Here is a 6,000-nt window from a genome sequence, read left to right on the forward strand (position 1 = left end):
AGATTCATACCCTTATATTAGTATGTCCTTGTTTCTTCTTCCCTGCTGGCTGAAATGCTGATCTGGTGAAGGTGAGCTCTCATGGACCATGTGGATGAAAGAAACAGAACCGAGGGGACCTGATGCCTGATGTGGAGCCATCATGCTGGCCCTGGAGAGAGACATAAACCAAAATCACTGTTGTTTGTGGTTTCTGTTACAGCACTCAACTGTTAGTGCCTAACTGATTTGAAAAAAAAATTATATTTTACTATCATAAAGTTTGATACCTGAGCTTGATAACTCCAGCAAAACTTATACTAACACCACTTGAGTCTGGTAGCCAGTACCTTGATTCACAGGGACACTAACTTGGGTCTCTAATAGCTCCCCATCACTCTTAGGCTAAAGACCAAAGTCTGCGACATGGACCATCTGCCTCTCCAAACTCATTCTGTTCTCTGCTCCCTTTGGTCTCTCTGCCCCAGTCTCATTGGCCTTGGTTCATCTACTGAGCTGCTTGCTCTCTTCTACCACAGGGTCATTGTATGAGCTTTTTCTTCTCTCTGGAATAATCTTGCCCAGGTTTTCACCTGGTTAATTCTTACTCATTCTGTCATCTCTCAGATTTCAGCTGTGTTGTCACTTCTTCAGGTCTTCTCTGACCCTTCTGATAAGGCAACTCCATATTATACAGCTTGAAACTCTGCATTCATCATAGTTGTGATTTTGCATATACTGGACTAAATAGCAATCATCTACATATCTACAAATAGAATTAGCAATTGTCTATATCATTAGTACATTAGCTACAAAAGAGCAAGACCTGTGGTTGTTTTTACTCACCATTGAGTTCCCAGTGCCGAGCAAAGCATCGACCATGTAGTAGGTATTCAATAAATATTTGTTAAATGAACAGATGAATATATAAGTAAACCCAAGAAGAGAATCTGTCCCTTCCATTGCAGAACCATACCGAGGCAGAGAAGATGGAAAGCATATGGTTAAAGCATTAAGAGAAGAGGCATTTTATTTCTTAGTACGCTTGCCAGTGAGCATCAGCCAATTGCGACCTGACTAGAGAAAAGTTAGCCAAGTGTGATATCACTAGTCTCAACTCCAAATTAAGTTGCTCTTGGCACTCTAGACACCAGATCACAAATAGGTGGACTGGCTCAGCGCTGGGTGGCAGCATTTCTTCCCTGAGTTCTGATGAATGGGAGAGCATTAGCACTTACTCTTTCCTTTCTTGTGTGCAGATCCTCCCTCCTAAATGCCCCTGAGCTCCCCTAAAAGTTCATAAGCTCTTATCTGACATGACTCCTCTTGCCTGGAATCACCCCTCCTCCCTTCCAAAGTATATAAGTCCTCACCTCCCTTCTAGGCCTCAGCTTGTTCTTTCTCCTCCAGGAAGATTTGATGAGTTACACTTGTGAGTAACATTCCCCTACCCCCAAACTCAAGAGTTTTGTCAGGAACATTCAATAGGCCCTCCTGATAAATTGCTTAGCAACATTGTTTTTATGTAACTATGGTATCTCCTCAAATATATAGAATAGAACTTTACTGAGGGCAGGAATATGAATCTTACGTTCTTAGCACCTAACACAGGGTGTGCTGCCTCATAAGCATCTAGTGGAGCATGGAGTGTTTGTTTAGGGTGATTATGATGGTGATGATGATGATGACGACATAAGGAAGTATGTATTCTCTTCCAAAAGACTGTTGGAACCTCGCTAAACTATAATCCTATATCCCAGAATAAGAATAGAGTGTACATGGGTCTAAAAAAACAGATATCACTCCAGGATTGAAAGTTAAGTTTCTTCCAGTACAATGCACCATGAAGGCTCTAATTTACTTACAGCTGGAGTAAAACAGCTGAGATCTAAATCTCAGAATTGCCCAGGGCAATGGGAACTGAGTGAACTGAAGAAGTCTTTTTTAACTTTGATTGTAGTGGAAGGGGAAAAAATGTAACCAGTTAGGTTAAAAGAACATTAATCTTGGGAGTTAGCCCTGTGACTTCGTTGTAGTCACTGGATTCCTTAAAGCCACTCACGTCTGTACAGTTTCTTTTCTGAGCAAATATCAAATTATTTCTTTTCAAAACAGGCATTGGTGTGTTTGTTGGCTTCTATCTACCCATGTAACTTTCCTTCCTCCCTCCCTTCCTCTCTACCCTTCTTCCTTTCTTTTATTCATTAGGCCAATAAGCAAAGATATATTGAGAGTCACCTGCGCACTAGGCACTATACTAGGCATGTGGCATAAAACCAATTATTAGTAATAGCAGCAACCAAATAATGGTGAATGCATTGCTGCATTTAATCCTTCCAACAACCCGTAATGTACAGGGTCATGGTGTGCCTCACCTTACATCTTCTTGGCTCATCTTTTTATTCCAGCTGTTGCCATGACAACCTTATTACAGGTATAACCCAGCAGTACCTTTTTTTTCCTTTTTCTTTTTTTTCAGTTACACCCCTTATCTTTTGCCTTCTGCCCTGGGATTTCATGCCAAGAATGTCACCTGTGGAACTAAATGCTCAGCCATTCAAATGCGAGCTCAGACTTGAAAGTATGAGGGAATTGCCCACAGGGCCATGGGGGATAACTGATGGTAGATACATGCTCCCTCTTCTATCCCTCAGGAAGACGATTCTGAGGTCATTCTGCACCGTTCCTCAGAGGGTCCCAGCAAGACGGAGCCCCAGCTGCCCACAGTGACCTGCTCAGTTTGTGTGCTTATGGTGACTTTCCTTCCTTCCTGGCTTCACTCTTCCTAGTCCCCTCTTGCTCCCTGAGATCACTTTTCCCAAAATACTACTTGCATGAGTCCTTGACCTCAGGCCCGCTCTCTAGGAAGGAACTCAAGCAAAAGGAATTAGTATTTTTAACATTTTGATATTCAATCCTGAATCCTGGAAACTTTAGATGTTACCTTATTTGGAAAAAGGGTCTTTGCATTGTGTTAAAAATATTTAGAAGGGAGATTATGCTGCCTTATCTAGATGAGACCCACATGTCATCATATTTATCCTCAGATGTGATTTATATTGATAGGGGCAGAAATAGAATATTGGGGACCAGCTACAATGGTAAGAACTACGATAGCTTTATTTTGATCAAAGAAGGCACATTCTAACCTGGCTGGAAGTTGCACGAGGGACCTGGGGGCTCACCTGGAAATGCAGCCCATTCTCTCCTTCCGGAAGCTGCCTGTTACCATGAAAGAATTAACAACCTTGTTGCAGAAACCAGACATGCCAGCCCTTTGAAAACCCTCAACCTTTTGCATACTAGCAAGCCTTTGCATATCCAGCCCGCATTATCTGTAAACTGCCCATTCGGCATACCCTTTTGACTACTTCCCCTTGTAATCTTTGTCCTTCTACACAATAAAAGCAGCTGTCTTATGGGAAGAGGTAGAGCAGATTTTTGTGGATGACCTGCTGCTCTCCCATAGTGCTGGCAGGATTAGAATAAACGCTCATAGATGAGTCAACTCTGTCTCTGCTTCATTGGCTCAGGTAGTGACAGGCAGCATGGACCCACTGATTGTCCCGTTACAATACGATGAGGCAGAGGGAGATCTGACATACACAAAACAGGAGGAGGCAACGTGACCACAGTGCAGAGATTGGAGGGGCAAGGAGAGAAGTCTCTCCTGGAGCCTCCAGAGGGAGTGCAGTACTGTTGATACCTTGATTTCTGCCTGCTGGCACTGATATCCAGGTTCTGGCTGCCAGGACTGGAAAGGAATACATGTTTATTGTTTTAAGCCACCAAATTTGTAGTCAATTTATTGCAAGAACAACAGGAAACCTGAGGTGCACAGAACTCAGATAATTTGCCTAAGGTTCTATAATTAGTAACTGGCAGAGCCAGGATTCAAACTCAGTTCTGTCTCCAATGCCCAATTTCTTAATGCTCTGGTTCCTCTCCAAGTAGAGAGGGCAAGGTTCCTGCCCTGGAGGGCAGGCGAAGCACTAAAGCAATCACAGCTGATGCTGGTAAAGGCGGTAATGGGAGGAGGTGAGTGTCTAGAAGTCAAGAGGAAGGCTTCCCTGGGGAGAGGCTGTGACTTAGTGGCAACCAGGAGCCCCTGGCAAGGAGATGGGCCACATGCATGAGAGAGACACACCGAACAATGTTCTGTCAATCCATTTTAATGTCCTTCTTTAACCTCTGATGTTGGCTGAAGACCAGATCTCTGTCAGGTCAGTCCAACATATTTGCTTTGATTCTCCTACCCTGTTGCCCAGAGTGAAGTGAGATAGGAAGACTTTTCTCAGTTCTGAAGAATTCTCTAGGTTCCCACTAAAGTAAAACATTTTGTCTCTGAAGCCTCAAAGAAGAAATTTATTGGAGACTTAAAGGTTCCTGAAGACCTGCTCTGTATCGAAATATAGACACCACCAAATGGGACAGAGGCCCCACTAGAATCCTGCAGGACTCCACTCTAGCATGCAAATAAAGGGACAGCAGGAAGTGGGAATAGACACGGAATAAGCAAGAATATATTGATACCAATATATATTGATTTCAGAGAGGAGGGAAGAGGGATAGAGAGATAGAAATATCAATGATGAGAGAGAATCATTGATCAGCTGCCTCCTGCATATTCCCCACTGGGGATCAAGCCTATAATCTGGGCATGTGTCCTTGATTGGAATCAAACCAGGGACCCTTCAGTCCACAGGCTGATGCTCTATCCACTGAGCTAAACTAGCCAGAGCACTGGGTTCATTTGATGGTAGATGTTAACTCCTTAACTATGATCTCTCTAATTTGGTCATTAAGTCATAATAAATTTTAACCATTACCACTTAGTATTAAATGCTTCACTATACAATACTTCTGGGATTACCTCCTCCTGTCCCACAACAGTTTAACCCTGAGGAAATTCCTTGGGTGATGTTACCAGGTAACCCTATCTGATTCTTCTCAGGGTACTGGGTTGGCACTTGTGCTCTTTTATCCCATAACAGTGATCAAACCCTTCTTTCAAACACTGAGCCAAGTTCTGGGGACACAGAGATGACAGATACAATCCTCAATGTCAGGGTGTTCACAGTCTAGGTGGAAAGGCGCATAAATATACAACAATTACACAATAATACTGAAGGCATGCACACGGTGGTATGGGAGAAGAGAGGAAGTACACCCAGTTTAGTATGGAAAACTCAGAGAAAGGAAGTTGGAACAGGTGACACTGCTGAGTCTTAAAGGAAAAGGCTGGGGTTGCCCAGGTGGAAAAGGAGGATAGAGAGAGGGGGTGTGGAGAGAAGGCACAGGGAAACATTTTTAGTCAGTTCAGCCTGATTTAATGAAACACCATAGATTAGGGGGCAGGAGGTTAGACAACAAACATTTATTCCTGGTTTACAGACTCTTGCTGTACCCTCACATGGTGGATAGAGAGAATTCTCTGGTCTTTTCCTCTTCTTATAAGAAAACTAATTCCATCCTGGGGGCTCTACCTTCATGACCTCATCTAACTCTACCTCCCAAAGACCCCATTTCCAAATTCCAACACAATGGGATTAGGACTTGGACATATACATTGGAGGAGGACACAAACATTCAGTGCATAGCACACTTAAGAAAGCAAAGATATGAAAGTGAACAAGAAAGTCTGAGAGAGTAGAGCGAGAGAGAGTAGCTGGGGAATTTGGATGCACTTGGTGTGGTGATGGAGCTCAGGGCATCTGTGCCTGCAGCTGGAGAGATAAGCATGAAAACCTTGTGTGCATGTTGAAGTTAGACTTTATTATGAATGTAATGGGGAGTCATTGAAGAATTCTAAGTCAGCAGTGACATGATCAGATTTACCTTTGAAATGATCACCATGGCATCAGTGTGCAGAATAGATTGGAGCGAGGCCTGCCTGGAAACAGAGAGGCCAGTTAGGGAACTATGGCAGTGGTCCAGAGGAGAGATGATGAAATGGGGATGACAATAGGGGACAGATGCAAGAGCAATTTAGGATATAGAATTAGCAGGAGGACTTGGCCA

Source organism: Pipistrellus kuhlii, unplaced genomic scaffold, assembly GCF_014108245.1.
Source record: "Pipistrellus kuhlii isolate mPipKuh1 unplaced genomic scaffold, mPipKuh1.p scaffold_m20_p_1, whole genome shotgun sequence".
NCBI classification, from domain to species: Eukaryota; Metazoa; Chordata; class Mammalia; order Chiroptera; family Vespertilionidae; genus Pipistrellus; species Pipistrellus kuhlii.